Source organism: Syngnathus floridae, chromosome 1 (genome assembly GCF_059516105.1).
Source record: "Syngnathus floridae isolate MCC-2025c chromosome 1, RoL_Sflo_1.0, whole genome shotgun sequence".
Taxonomy (NCBI): domain Eukaryota; kingdom Metazoa; phylum Chordata; class Actinopteri; order Syngnathiformes; family Syngnathidae; genus Syngnathus; species Syngnathus floridae.
The window spans coordinates 4,473,345-4,490,000 of NC_142413.1; the positions used below are offsets into that span (position 1 = coordinate 4,473,345).

General features: G+C 41.8%; 1 protein-coding gene across 8 annotated transcripts in view; it reads right to left on the reverse strand.

The window, feature by feature from the left end:
- The window catches only part of ptprda (protein tyrosine phosphatase receptor type Da), a 196,149-nt gene that overhangs the window by 131,710 nt on the left and 47,783 nt on the right, over positions 1-16,656 (reverse strand). For all 8 annotated transcript variants that reach the window (XM_088394236.1, XM_088394226.1, XM_088394216.1 and 5 more), the window contains exon 5: positions 9,004-9,027. The gene's annotated coding sequence lies outside the window, so the exon portion shown is untranslated. The remainder of the gene's footprint in view (positions 1-9,003; positions 9,028-16,656) is intronic.

Genomic DNA, 16,656 nt, shown 5'->3' on the forward strand with positions numbered 1-16,656 from the left:
GCTGAGAGGAACATCAATAAGGTAAGTAATAAGGAGTTATAAGGCAAGACCTTTTATAGCCGTGCTGCTGCCACCGGAGCAAAAACAGGAAATTAAAAGTCCGCAACAACGCCGGACAACTTATTATATTATATTTATTACATAAATTTGTAACATTAGAAATTAAATACGTTGGAAAGTAAATATGCCTTTTTTTTTTTTTTTTACAACCGCTAGGTACTGGTAAAGATCTATAAAAATCAATGCTGATACAATACGCGGAGACTATTTTTATTTTTTTAATGTGTATTATTCATAGGAAATTACAGTATTAGTTTTCCTTTCTCATGATTGGTCAAATTTATTCGATGAGGAAAAGAGATCAATAAAGAAACTCACAAACTGGGCATTGACTGACGACAAAAGTGATGCCTCTTTTTCTGTAGCTCAAAAATCTTTGTTTTCTTCTGCGCTTAATTTTTTTTTACATGCTAAGCACATCCTCCGGCAAATTCAGATCATCAGAGAGAAAGTGCTGACTAATCCTCATCCTTAAATGTATTCACGTTCAATAAAAGCTATTCATCAGCTTAAACCCGCCTGGAAGTTCAAACTAAATGCAAACCACCTGGGAGGAAGCCTCGGTTGACGGGAGGACAGCGTTTGCTCAGCGGCGAGGATGGAGGCAAGTCTTGGTAAATCATTCATATTGATTACTGATCTCGCAACTCGGCACGGGAGTAAGAGTGGATCAACCGTGATGCAGCAATAGTCGGTCACATGATCATTTTGACATGCATGGAGCAGTGAAAAAAAGAAAACTTTGAGTCAAGGTACTCCATTTATGTAGACACCCTAAAAGTTGGTTCCAATTATGCAAAAAAAAAAAAAAAATCTGTGATGGCAGCCGGTACAGCCGACGCAACCAATGGGATTCTTAGCAGCTACGACGGATAACAATTATGGATTTAAAATATCTCAGACTTCCAGTTCTGTCGAGTAATCTCTTTATGTTCCGTTACTTGAATTTGAAATTTTTCCGCAACCTTACATAGCTTTGCGTAGTTTGAAGAACGACCTGGGTAGCGAGGCAGCTAACTTTGTGGTAGCCCAACCAGATATGCGGCAATTTAATCACACACACACACACAGACACACAAACACACACACCATGTTTTGCCTGTAGGCTGCAGCTGCAGATGGTTGCGTGCGGCAGCGGCGGCCTTCCCGAAGGGTCTCCGGAGAAACCGCAAGCCGAAGCTCCGAAATCACATGTCAAAACTGTCTACTTTTTTTTTTTTTGAGTGCCGTATTGCAAAGGTTGCTCTCCAAACGCCACAAAGTAAACTATCAAACTCCCATCACTTGCATTTCTTTTTCTCTGTGTGTGTTTGAGAGTGTGCGCGTGGATGTGTGTGTTGCAGACAAACGGCACAACATAAGCATCAATTATCCCGGTAAACAAGTTTGGCCATGTAGAACATTCAATTACGTATTAAACATTAATAGCCGGGGCGTAATTCACCCATCCATTAGATCGTGTTAAACACGGACACTCAATCTTCTTAATAGAGCGTGAGTGACTTGGGAGCTTTTTTTTTTTTTTTCCTCCCCCAAGCATGAATTTAATCAGGGAATAATAATGGTGTGATCGGGTGGCAGTTTGTTCCACAGAGGCCTTGAATCACGCTACTAATGGGCAGCAAATGTAATTGAGAAAAAAGAAAAGGCAACCGGTAAAAATCAAAGTATGTCCATGAATCGCGCAAAGCAACACGCAAGTATCGAGCGGCTGCATAAGAGTTCGACTTCTTCTCGAGACGGCCGATTCTCAAAGTGTGGGATCTCGTGCCAGTCGATAAACACGGGCAGCCAATAAAGCCAAATCGTTAACGGCCAGAAGAACAGATCAGTTATATTCTTTTTTTTTTAGTGCAGTACATTTGCATTTAATTGAATTGAAAGCAGTTTGTTTTTAATTATCATTAATGAATTAATTATAATTTTTAATTAATTTTGCTGTGATTGAGACAGAATTATTATTCTGTTCAGACCTAGTGTGAACAGCATAATAAAAGTGATTGATACAATCCTGACTTGAATTTCCCACCTTTGAACCAGATTTTTATTTTTTTTACCACCTGGCGGGAAACAATTACGGCGCATGCAACAGCATTGCCAGAATTTAGTGACATTATTATCTCAGCCAGCACGCTTTTGACTTCTCCCTAAGCCCCCCTCTTGAGGTTTCGGGGTTGAGCTCACCCAAGCATGGGTGGCACACGGTTCTGCCAGCCTTGCTCTGCCACGAGAAATAACAAGAAAAAGCCAGCAAACTAACTGGAGATAATAGTTTATTCCGACTCTGATTGTTAAAGTGTGGGATTGCTAAAGGGAAGATAATTAAACCTTTATAAATGCATTGTGGGAAATTAGTTTTTGCACCAACCCATTTTTATCTAGCTTTTCGATAGAATGTTAAACAATTTGTGTTTAAGAGGGAACAAAAATGGGAAAAAAAAAAGCATCTGACAATGAGGTTTACTGCTAATGACTTTTCCGAGGGTCCGATCGAAGCGCACGTCATGCACGAGGTTTATTTTTGGAGAGCTTGATTGGGATATGGTCCTTATGACCTCATCAGAACTCCTCAATTTCAATGTTGGAGGGGGCAGGCCACAGAGGACCAGATGCATAATAAAAATATGATCATAAATATATATTGCATTATTGAATTACTATGTTTGTCCTACAGATCATTCTATAGTCCATAAAAAATTAATCCGACTCACTTTGACAACAACGTGAGAGCAGCTGAGACATTGTCTGCCACCTAGTGGTGATAAGTTATATTACAACTCGAAGCATCCATTTTAACGACATTTTAGCCACTTCCAGAAGCCAAATTTGAAACACATATACCAAGTTTCAATTTGACACCCTATCCTGCACCACCGACTGGCAAAAATGTATGGCTGCCATTACTCATGCCCCTCCCAACTTGTGCAATTTTAACATTATAATGTAGCTCTTGTCACGGAGGATATGACATTTTGGTTCAATGCCAGAATATTATTTGTTGGCATAGGCGCTGGTGAGGAAAAGTGCTTGCGAGCAAAATCTCCATATGTCGGCATCCCGTAATAAGTGGAATGCCCATGCGCTTGAGGTCACGCTACTAAATCAAAAGAGTTGGTGATTAACGAAGTTGGGCCGCTGACAGGAACCTAAGCCCAAACCAATAACTCTGGACGCTGAATTTATGTTGCTCCGAGAGTTGCTGTGAATCATCCACTTTGCATTTTTTCAATCTCTGCATTAATTTTGTTACTCAGAAGAGCGAGATACTCGCACCTTTCGACTGCTGTGAGCGTTCCCGGCGCGAAACGACGGCAACGCAAAAGGTGTCAAACGCACCAAAGAACAGAACTTTTCCTCCCCAACTTTTTTTTTTTTAACACCTTTATCGACATATTTAAATTTGGAGCGGTGAATGACGTTCAAAGTGCGATGAACACCAATTAACAACCTCTCAGCTCAAGGAAAGCGCGAGTCTCTTGCCTCTTCGCACATCTCAATCTCCCAAGTTGCTTCGGAGAAAGCAATTTTTTTTTTTTTTTAATGCCCCCTGGAAAATTGTGATATTTTTTTCCACCCACTTCCTGTCTACCCCCCGCTGTTTTTCTTGCCTGGTTTACAAAAATAAGCTTACAGCAAATGGTGAGAGCAAAATACACATAAGCTTCCACTTGGAGTTGTGAAAATCCGAACAAAGCGCTGAAGAACCCATGAAAAGCCCGTTCCAAACCCACCAGGAACAATTCAGAACGGCAACACTAACACTTTAGATGTTGTTTGACTTCCTGGAGTCTTGAGTTTATTTTACCTGCCATTCAGCGTGACTCGAGCCACACTGGAGCTAATCTTAATACCCGTCACAAAACCATAACCACCATCAAGATTCAAGATTCAAGATTCAAGAGTTTTTTATTCGCCATGTTTGAGCGTGCCAAACAAGGAATTTGACTTCGGTAAATTCGCCCCAAATCCCCATTAGCCTCTTTGCTAACTAGCGTCTTGCAACAGAGTGAGTAACGCCAGCAGATGGGCTGACCTCCCGGCAAACTCTGACTCGCGACCTTCCGAGAACTTGGGCCGTGGATTCTGTCCAGTCTTCATCATCATCATTTTCGTCCTCCTCCTCAAAAATTGGGCCAAAAAAACGAGATAAGACACATGGGCCAATTTGGACCAGATGTTGTTCTCAAAGGAGATTGTGTTACTTAAAGATGATTTGAACTCATTTGGATTCCAGCTACATTTATAAGAGTCAGCAAGGGGCATTAAAAATCCACTGGAAATAAAAAATTGTACCTTCAGCTCTAAAACCAAACATAAAACAAAGACAATGAGAGCCTGTGTATTTAAAATAACCATAACTGAGACCGAGTCTGCTAGCTTAAATCCTAATTAGGCTCGACGTTGCCGTGCTAAAATCCCACACATTGAACACAAACGGTGCAACAACACGTAGAAAAACATTAGACCAGTACTCGCAGTAAATATAATCATTTGTCATTAGCGTAGCGCTACTAACATTAGCTCAGAGTGGAGTTAAGACTGGCTTCAGTAAAGCGATAAGGACTGCCGAGAATTCAAATCGTCATCATTATAACGTAAACAAACAAAACTAAGGTTATGATAGACGAAGGAAAAGCAATCATGGAGTGTGGATGGCTAGCTGAAAATCATATTCAGTGATGTTTATCACCCATTATGTCCATGCCTCTATGACAGCCAGCTGTTATAAAAGCCAGAGGTGGTGCAACAAAGTACAAATAGTGTATTGGTGTTCGGGGGAGAAAATACACTTTTTTTTTTTTTAGCAGAAACATTAATGGCTTTTCTATTTGTTTGAATGGAACAGATTGGAAATTGGCTTGTCGCAAGGCGAGGTACTCTCCGATATCCCGCTTTGGCCACTTATAACGTAACATTTACACAATGTCTCGGTATAATGAGTGTCAAGTAGTATAGGCTTGCACAAATGTTATCACAGAGACATGACAGGCTGTTCAAAACACGTTTTAATGGTTGCTCAGACTGTTATGTCGCTTTCATAGCACCAAAGCTTGACAGCAAAACAGCAAGATTTGATTGTTTTTGAAGCCCGGCTAATTAGTGAGGCTTATTAGAGATACGTCGACGGGAAACGAAGGGGAAGAGGAGCGCCTTAAGGGGTTGGAGTGGGACGCAAGCAGCGACGTGTGCACTTAAAAGGGACGACGCAGCTTAAAAACAAAAGGAACTGTCAATTAAAAAAACAGAATGAGGCCATAACGTTGACATCATGTTCGTACGTTGCTGTAAAACGGTGGTTCGCAAAAGTCAACATGGTATGTGAAGAATCACGAGAAAAACTGTGTAATATTACACTGGCTATTTTTACATGCAATACATTACATTTTTTGAGTGCAGTTCAGTTGTCCACTGGCAGAGCTAGAGGGGTGGCCGCGGGGGCACCGCCCCTCCATCTGAAATATGCTTGACCAAGATGGCGGGCCAGATAATTAACTTTTTGGTATTTTCAGATTGTTTTTTTTCAACATTTCCACCCGTCCCCAATTGCAAGCATATGATTAATCTTTATCAACATTTTCTGAAGAATTTCGGGGTTTGAAAAAAAAAAAAAATTGTGGACCCTTTATTTTCATTACATTTGAATCAAATGAATCTTTAAGCACGGTTCCTTCCTCAACTGGCACCTTTATGGAGACTCACACCAAGCAAGAAACCGGAAATGGAGAGCTAATAATAGAGCGAGTGGGCAACCGTGTTGCAAGCAGAATGACTCTCATGGATGCCCAGTGCGCCTCAAAGTGCGTCGTTCTCCTGTGAAGTGAACATCTGACGCTTGGCTTCACAACGGTCAGGCACGGAGAGGACACCTCAATGTGCCTCCGCCATATGCCACGTTCCCTCGAGGGGGTGCGGCATGGAAAGGCGGGAGGGACAAGTACTTATCGCCTTTTTTTTTGGAGTAGACAGCAAATGTAATGTCAGCTACGATATGTAAAAAAAAATAAAATGTGACACGCGAGTGACTCACCTAAGTCATATAAATTAACATGCTCAACATATTAAATACCGCCAAGAGTTATTGCGAAGCGTCATTGGATTCCTTAAAAGCTATAAATCCAAGCTATTTTTAGAAATGTTATTGTACAATATTTACTTTTTCCGAGCATGTCTGGCAAAGTTAAAGACTCGGAAGTCATGACAGTTAAACTTTTAAGCCTTTCTTTAATAATCTGTTCCCGACAATCTGACTAAAACCGAATCATACCAAACTAAAGCGGCATTTACCATCGGAGCTAATGTAAATCCAACTAATCCGTTCCACACACCCAAAAATATAAAGTTTTTTTTTTTTGCGTTACATACAAAACAGTGTGAAATTAAATGACCGATTAAGGAAGGTGACCAAATCAAGTGTTACCCGAGTGTTGCAAGCCAGAGCTGGTAAATTATTGCCTTGAGTTGTTAGATTGTCAAAGCTATTTAAAGTCTCCACTTAAGTGCCAAGCCATATTTTGAACCAGCTTGGACACATCTATTTCACGAAAGACCACAAATAAAAGACAACAAGCATTAGCAAGGCTAATAAACCGAGCCACGGGATTCTTATGAGTATTTTTCAGATTTTTCCCAGGGCCCAGATGGAAACTTGAAAGGCTCACAGATTAATAAAAAAAAAACTGAATAAATCATCTTCCATGTTCCCACTCCGGAGCATTGAAAAGCACGGCATCTACTTTTAGACTTCAAGCGCTATAATGCTATTTGCTTAGCGGCATAAGCCGGCGATCACTTCCCGGTGCTCGCTCGGCTCCCGTCCGACGACCGAGTTGCCAAAAAAAAATGCAATAAGATCAATGACATCCTGTTTTCATGCACAAAAAAACTTGTGATAATGCTTTTAACGGCCACCTACAGGACTGGAGTGAAACAGCTACGCCTATGTAAATCCTAATTTCTCAATATGTAATCTAAGTAAAGCGTAAAATGAGGCAATGTTGCACCCCACTGGCATCAGAGCCCACTATATGAATGGACGATCTATCCCAACCGTTCGGCGTGAGTACTACCGCCACCTGCAGGATAGGAGTGGAATTGCAAATGTCTCTGCAAATCCATATCTTTTTTTGTTTTTTTGAACCACTGAATGAGAAATATTGGTCCACTTGTATCTGGACTGGATATAAAAACACACTCCTTGTAATGCATACCACCCCCTACAGGACTGGAGTGGAACTGCATTAACTTCACAAATCAAGATTTATTTATCTATTTATTCATTTAATTTAAAAACCCTATTTAAAATACAAACAAGGAGGTTATACGGTCACTTCCATCAGGGCCATGCCAGATCCCTGGGAAAAAAAAGGCCCCGCCTCCTAATGGGCACCATCACTGCCTAATTTTTGAGTTTGGAACTCTTTTAAAAGACCACATCAGTGGAACAAGGCTCACGACATTGGAAAAAGCATTAAGTGCATACCAACAGGAACCAAAGTAGATTCAGAATCTTCTTTTTTTTTTTCCCCCACAAGATGGACATGTTTGGCCTTGGCAGAGGTCAGTCTGGTTAGTGTCCGTTTGAATACACAGAGGATTGTTGACCTTGCAAGTATATATCGGCGGATTGTCGTATGTTTCAAGTCTCTTAATGGACACGATGGACGTGAACCTGCAGTGTTCCACACGCGCATATGAACAGACACACACACACACACACACGCGTGCCCAGTGTGATGTTTGACAGATTGCTCCCTCTCCCGCTAGGCTCACAGTAAACGTCCATCTGGCGGCCTCCCATGGGCACTTATTATTCTCAGCCAGCCAGGGGTTTTCTCTTTTCTGAGCAGTCAAGTCAGTCAAGTTGAGCCCAAATGGCCGCAGCCGCTTTTTCAATTATCCGACCAGCTTGTACCACCCCCCCCCAAAAAAAGAAAAGTTCCGTTATTTAAGACCCAGACGGAAGACGCAACGTCAAGGTATGCCGCTTTGCTCATTTGTTCACTGCACTTTTTCCACACTGGGGCTGAGATGATTGATTGGCCACCTCCGCCCTCTCTTGAACAGATGCGCCGAGCCTTGGGGCGGCCGTAAGAGGTCCCGCTGTCCTGTCCTGGCCCGGCTCGACTCGGCCTGGCCCGGGGCCATGCTGTACGCGTGAGTCAATGACAGTCACTAGCACTCATCCTCCATCACTTTTCCTCCTGCAGCAATGACGAGCCATCCCAGAACTTTCAATTTTTGGTTTTGTCTTTCTTAGGCACGATTTGTCTACCTAGATTATGATGCGTCAGTCTAGCAATCTATTTATATTCATCCATCCATAGTCGATATTTAATGAATGAGTAGAAAAGGTTAACAAACGAAAATTGGTGAATTTTTTAAGAAAAAAAAGTAATTTTACGGGATTTTTTTACAGGCAAAAAAATACATTTGATTGCAACGTTAGTAAAGCATTAAACATTGACAAAATGAGTAAATGTGAGAAAAAAAGTTTGTATGTTTTTTTTCCAAATAAATTCAAGTTCACAGCGAGTATCTGTACTCAGTATCGGGGCCTACTTATACCAGTATCGAACATCCCTAGCTGTAAGAAAACGGCTTGCAATTTTACAAATGATTCTATTTAGAAAGCAAAACATTGCATTATATTTGAATTTTTTTTCGGTCAAAAAAGTGTCACCGCAAAACACCTAATTTGGTTTGCTTCAATTTACAAAAAAAATGGGTCAATTTGTCCCTGAACGCTTGTTGTGTCGACAATCTGGGCTACCAGGCGCTCATTTAAATACAACTCAAATGGAGAAACGCGTTGGAATGTTGACGGGCGCTCCGAGCGGCTCAACCCTGCGCATCTGAGGCTTTCTCCATATTTATGCAACATCTCCCAAAGACGCTTGACACACATGCACTCCTGTGTACCATGAAAAATGAAATGCCTCTTACCTACTGCGGAATAGTCGGTCGCATCTGCAAGAGAGAGAGAGAGAGAGAGAGAGGGAAAAGAAATGTCAGCAAGTTGCATGTGCAGAAAAGTTCCATGTGAAAAATGATGGTGTCCCACTATTGCGCAGGCTGCTGGTTAAGAATAGCCCCTAACAACACGGGTGGTGTATCATTTATTAATAGAGAGGACATGAAACGTCTTCCATGGCGTCCCCGGAGATACAAAGTTTGCACAACTTGCATTAATATTTGTCGAGTTATTTGAGAGGGGGAAGCTCGTTTATTCCACAGAAGTCCTCTTTCTTACTGTAGTAAATGTGCGCATACACACACATACTCACACACAGATGCACACTTTACATTGCATGTAGGCACGAATAAATTTGTTGGAATAAGTTAATACCCCAAAATACTCAAAAAAATTTTCTTTATTCATTTATGCATATAAAAGTAAAAATCTCGGAAACTAATACCCGACTAAATGATCATGAGAATCCTTAAATCCTGAAATCCTCACTGTTGGTCAGGCAACCAAATGACATCACGATGACGTCAGCGTGACATCACTGTTCTACAAATATTTTAGAAGCCGTGTAAGGAAAACAATGCAAACGGCTTCCTGTTCTCGGTACGTACGGAACATTACCGCACGGCATTCATTTGCATTTTGGCCGCGCACGCAGCGAATCCCCACGGGCTTAAAGGCGGGGGAAAGTGTGATTACAATATCTGTTCGGTGCGTGCAAACAAATCTATTTTCAGCAGAGTAAAATGGATAGAGGGAGGGGCGATACGTGGGGGAGTTGAGTCTCTGCTCATTACCATTCAGGTTGGACGCAGAACTCACTGCTACGACTGTAATGTATCTAAACACAGAGCTAAGTCAGCTCAGCGCCAGGGAAAATTGGACCCGAGGGACGTGGGCAGCGGGGACTTGTGTCGGACTTCGAGAGGCACCTGGCCTTTCAGAAAGACCACCGACTGATATGTTGTTTGCTCAGCTTGGAGAGAGAGACTGCGTATTAAAAAAAAGAAAGACAAAAGACCTAGAAACAAGGAAGTGGCTGTTAAATAAAACATTCTACCCAATGTTTTTTGTTTTGAGTTTCCAAAAGCTAGTTTGTTTTGGTGACGGTGCCATTCAGTTCTTCCGGAAACACAATGGTTTTTTTTCGTTTCTTTGACTGATCTGAGACTTTGGTCTTAGATGATGGTGGTGAAGCAAACCACACCATAACACATAGCTGCCAAACTCAAGGCTCGGTGGCCAGATACGGCCCGTCACATCATTTTATGTGTCCCGCGAAGACAAATTTTGCATCGACTTGGTGTCATTACTAAAATTACAAATTGTCTTCACTTTAGAAAAAAAAATAGACATTGCTTGCAATTTTTATTACTATTCGTTTTTTTAAAATATTTCAGCAATTTTTACTAGTCTCTGATTTCAAAACGAGTTATTCATCTGTTTGTTGTTTGTCGACAATCATAATGGCCCTCCGAGGGAAACGATGACTACGAATCCTTGTGTGCAAAACGCCGACAAGAAAGCTTGTAATGCTTCATCTGCCACGAAGAAGCCGCTAAAAGAAAAGTTTTCCAGTCCACAAGCTTATTGATCGAGGTAAATTTGGAAAGGTGGCCAATCAAGTGGAGTGGAGGTGGGCTTAAGAAGCGTAAGTGGATTAAAGCAGTGAGACGACGGGAAAAGGAGACTCTCACGGGAGAACGCAAAGCTCCGGTGGCTTCGGAAGAAAAGAAGTCTAGGAAAAAGATGGAAGAAGCGGAATAGCGGGCTTTTTTTTTTTTTTACCCTCCATCGCCCTCCTGTTTTAAGCAGATAAGCTCCTTCCGAGGGTCTTAGTTATGCCGTGTGGAACCTGCAGCCCAACATGGAAACTTTTGACAAGGCAATGCGAGGCTGCGGAGTTCCATTCCTCGCCTTGTCTTTTCTATATTGACAAGAGGGAGTTAGGGAGGTTTAAAGTGGTCAGTGCTACGGGGAATTAGAAAAAGAAAATGCTCAGAGTGGGCAAAGTGTTGCGCAGTTTACATTTGAACGGCCAGTAAGGAGTAAGAAAACAAAAACAAAACCAGAACTTTTTTTATTGACTCAAAGTGGTTGACCATCAAAGTCTTCCACGAGCAAAGTGCCGAAAAGAAAAGTGAGCTGATGTATCTCATGGAGGCCGCGGCAGATGTTTCGATGAAAAGTGATGATTCGATTAAACAAAGATAATCAGCTTAGCCAAATCAAAGAATAGAACAGATTGAAAGACTAAAATTCGGAGATTCTGTTGTGAGGTCTCCAAAGAATTTATCGATTATCAAAATAGTTGTTAGTTAATTTGATCATCAATCCGTTGTCAATTAATTGTTTCACCTACAATAATAATACTATTTATAAGCAAACTTTTTTTTTTTTAAATCAAAACACTGGCCAACAGGAGGAGCAGTTTTATTCCCTCTTGTGGCAAACAATGTTTGAGGCTGAGAGAGGAGCGACACTAAAGATGAGTTTAAGAAGAAAAAAAAAAGCTTTTATTTTTTTCCTGAATTCACACAATAAATTTGCTACTGATCACTTGCTGATAAGGAATCAATTACTTCTCGTATTGACGTGATGATTTTGGCACCGATACAGACTGAAAGGAAACCTCCCAGGACACGGCGCACCAAATCCCATGTTGCTGGCTCAACAACCACCGCTAACTCCTACTGGTTTATTTATGTCAAACCATCTGGGTTTGCACATTTTCCCATTTCCAAGTGGAAAGCGAGAAATTCGCCGAGGTGCAAACCAAACGCGACAGTGACGGATGGAAGAAAAAAAGAGACCGTGGTCAATTTAGCTCATGACAAGAAAGGCCTCAATTTCTCCAGTCACAATTTCACCTGCTCGCCGGTGTGGAATGAGGACAGCTGTTATTACCGTGCCACATAAAACCCACAAAAATGGCCCGAGAGCTGGAAAAAGGAGCGAAGGAAGGTGTGAAGCAGACATTGGCGGGGACAGAATGAGAGGAACAAGCGATATGGGAAGAGAGCCACAGAGAGCTCGCATCCTTCCATCTGAGCTGCGAGGAATTAGCCAGGCTCTGACAGAGGCTACAGATGGCCCACCATCACAACGACTGCGGCGGGAAGTTTGCACAAGGCGCCAAATTGGATAGAAAACTTTGGGGACCTCGGGGACATAGGATACCTGGGTTTTTGAAGGTTACTGTCATCCGTCCATCCATCCATCCATCCATCCATCCATCCATCCATCCATCCATCCATCCATCCATCCATCCATCCAGCAGAGAACCACTGACTTCCCGTCCATCCAGCTCATCTAAGGCATAAGTGTCAAACTCAAGGCCCGAGGGCCAGATACGTCCCGTCACATCATTTTATGCAGCCCGCGAAAACAAATTGTGCATCGACTTCATGTGTCAATACTAAAATTGCTAATTGTCTTCACTTTTAAAAACTAAAGATATTGCTAGCAATTTCTATTACCATTAATCTTTTTTTTTATTTGCCTATCTCTAAGGCAGGGATTGCCCATGGTCTGCGGCCCTCTAATGGTCCGTGGTGGTATTGCAGGTGGGTCGCAATGGAAAATAATTGTCACACTTTTGAAAATAAAATTGATTCATTATTTATACTTGATTTATTTTCCAGCTAATTTTGTAAATCCTTTATCCCATCGAAATTATGTCAACTATAGCTGCGATTCCCAAAATAGACATACAGATGCAAATATAGGTCTATCCTCCTATTCCGCCAAAGCAGTGGTCCCCGAGTTGCTTCTTGGTTATAATGTTGGTTCCTTAGACAAAACCAGTTAAAAAACCCTGAGAGTCCAGATACCCTGCAGAGCCAACTTATTTCATCCGCTTGTATCCGGGGGAAAAAAAAAAACTCAATCAGACAGGCTTCAAACGGTGCCGGAGCACAAAATGTTTCTTCTTCAACAGATGTTCTTGTTTGCCTCTGCATCTGCCTCTCGTTTGCCATCACGCCACGTTGCTCTGTCAACTTTTCAAAACAAAAAGCAGAAACAAAATACCCACCCCCAGCCATGATTCATCAGAATGGAATTTTGGGTGGCGCTGAAACAGTCCGTTGTACAAAAGCAGATGTCATCACTGCTGTCGTCGTAGATTCTATTGTTGAGGCTACCGTTGTTCTTCTAGAAGTCATTGCCATTGTAGTTCTCACCTAAATCCGAGTTATCGTGCCGATAATTGTCATTTCTACATTTATTGACTCAATAGTATAGATATTGCAGTTATGGTGAGACCTATTTCTAGTGGTCCAGAAAACAATCCATCAGAATACTCCCATCCAAGTTCTTACGCTGAGATCGACATTCCACAAAATAATGACAAACTACAATCCTCTAGCTCCAACAAGTTCTTTTGAACAAAAGACAGACTTCTTGCTACTCATTCCGAAGACCTTGATAGTGATCACAGGCAAGGAATATCAGACGCTACTGAATTGCCACCTCGGGTTCAACTTCATCCAGTCTCGATGGCCTCGAGTGAAGTTAAATAAGATGTGAAAATTGCGAGCCCAACGTGTATCTGCGAAAAGCCCGCAGACACAAGAGAACCCACGGGGCCCGACAAAAAAAAAAAAAAGTGGGACTCGATGAGATGTCGCACCAAAGTTTGACACTGCGGACACTCTGTCTGCAAATTAACTTTTTAAATATTAGCTTAAAAAAAAAAAAACACGACTCTTATAAATTCTTGAGTTGTTTAAATACGCCAAAAGATAATTGGGCATGATGAGTAAACAGCGTATCCGTGAGACACACGCGAGCTGGATATTGCTTTTTAATCCCCCCTCGGTGCATCGAGCTCGCTCTGAGAACATTCCGAACGGCGCAAACTCGGCCAGGTGCAGCCATTACGGCAGCACAGATGGATCGGCACAAGTGAAGCTTGTTTTTTTTGCCTCCATATGCGGGCTGATCGTTAATTATAAACATTCCTCTTCCGGAGAATGTCACGATGGAGTTAAACGAGAAGCAATCAGTGTGAGGTGGGGCGCCGGTTGTCTGTTCTTGTGTAACGCAAGTTCTGAGGTTTGGAGTGACTTCTTTTAATTTCGCCAGTATGACTTCTTTGAAAATTAATTTAAAAATAATTCGACCCCGCCGCCATCTGTGCGTTCGGCAAGGCCAGCAGCTGGAAGATGAAAATTCCGACATGCGCAAAAACTTGCCCCCCCTTCACCCTGGACGCAGAGGAGCCACTGATGTGCCAGCTTTGAACTTTATTTATTTCTCATGCAAAAGATTCCAAATGAGATTCTGGGATAATGTACACGCTGGGATTGCGCTCCGGTTAAAATTTGGGAGACAAACAAAAAGCATTACGTCGGCATAACCAGACCAAATAAAAAAAATTTAAAAAAGGGGGACAACCCCTTGGAGGTCTAATTAAAATGCTACAAACGTTATTTTGTGTAAAGCCTGAAAATATTTACCACTGGAATAACAAACACTTGACAGGAATTGAAGAGTGCTGGATTCGAACGCAGATCAATCGGAAGCATTAACAATTCGACTGAAAAACAAGATCTAAGTTTTGCGTTTGATGGTTAGGCGGCTCGTGGACAAAAATGGGCAACTTCAGAACAAAAGTTCATCGATCAACATAAAATTGGACCAACGTGGCTATCATATCTGGATGAGTAGAAAAGTTTCAAGGAGCAATGTCTGAAACTAAACAGGATGTCGGCCATTTTGGTTTGAAGCGGACATTTTGGGTAAATTCCGGGACTGGTACATGGAGGAGCTTCTACGAGAGAATTTGACCAAATTAGCCCCAGTCAGAAGCAACTACGGAAAGAAACGCTAAATCATTGAAAAGCTTTTCATGTGGACGCTTACAGCTTGAATTTTATTCCGATCAAATTGAAATGCACCCTGGAGTCCGCATTCCTTGTTACGGTTGAACCCAAATATGAGGTTTGTGATTAAAAAAGTAAGCATGTCTTGATGTTTTTGCACAGTTTAATCATTTCCAAGAGAGCAACCCGATACGAGCGAGAGAGGTGAATTAATCGTCGCACATTTGGACGCGTTTTGCCTGCCGACTCGACACTTGCTTTGATTTGCGGCCGCCACCGTCGACAATCAGCGCACTTGATTAACATTGGCGCTGGCACTCGTCTGCGGCGACTGTCATCTCGCTGCCATTTTTTCCGCTGGTGACAATAAAGCAATATCAGCTGCAATGTTTATGCCCTGTAATGACTTTCCCCGCCACCTGATCTTCTCTTCATCAACTCAGCACGTTAAGAGTTGAAAATATGGCGCCATGTATTATGCATTAGTGATAATCTCCCTGAGGAAACACACACACACACGGTACTGTAAATGTGTACGCATTTTCTCGTTGCCTTTTCTTGACACCACCACACACGAGAGCGCACACACCTCAAAAGATACCTGAAAGCGTTCAGAGTGGTTGGGGGCTCTAATGGAGGCCAAAGTGCACTTGGGTGAATCAATTTCTCTTCCACCTTTTAGGTGTCCATCCTTTCTTCCACTTTTCTTCCTTCCTTCCTTCCTTCCTTCCTTCCTTCCTTCCTTCCTTCCTTCCTTCCTTCCTTCCTCACTCCTCTCCCTCCTTCCCTTCTTCCCTCACCCCTTTCCCTTTCCCTTTCTTCCTTCCTCCCTTCCTTCCTTCCAACCTACGTTTCTCTCCTATGTGAATATCTTCCATACATAAGAAATTTATTCCACTCAGCGACGACCACAATAAAGTGCAGTGTAATGGAATCGGTCAATAATAATATTGTTACAATAATTTAAAAATAAAGATAAGCGATTTGGAAGATGAAGATGAAAGACAAAATTATATGAGATTATATTTTATACCGTAAATTAACACAATATTGTTTGGATGCTTTGTTGTTGCGAGTTTTTTTGGGTTTATTTTGTATTTGTTCCTGTGATGCCCTTCAGTAATTTTGTGATTAGAGGCTTGAAAATAAATTGAATTGAATTACATGGGGACTCGAATGTTCGTAAACAAGTAGGATGTCTGCGGGGAGCCGCGGTAGCCTAAGAGTCTTAATTAAAGTCATTGATTGGTTACATAAGCGCATAGAAGCAGTGGACATTTCCTCCCTGCTAATGACCCCCCACATGCTCCCTAATTAGCAAATAGTAGCAAACAATCAGCAGGCTGGTTTAACTGTTGCACCTCATTAGCCGCGCGCCACCGGTTACAGAATCACAGCGGGTTATAGCTATCTACAGATAATCTATCAACAGTATCTAGCTACAGAAAAAATCTACAGCATCTATCGAAAATATACTGTAGATCCGTAGTATACTGTAAAACTACTAGTGCAAGCACAATTAAGACATACGTGTAACTGCCATCTAGTGGTCAATGTTGATATTACAACTCGACACAACACAAAGAATTTAAACTAACGTATGTATTCATTTGTGGGAAGATCAGACAAATATTTTGTCGCAAATAGCCCGGATTGATGAGATTTGATTAGACTTGATTTTTAGAAAAGCATTATAATCATTTTTTTTTTTTTTACAGCGAGAATCCAGCCATAATCCAGTTACGGCGTACGCGGCAGAAGGCGGCTTAAGCAGTCAGTAGTCTCTTAGGACGGAGGGGG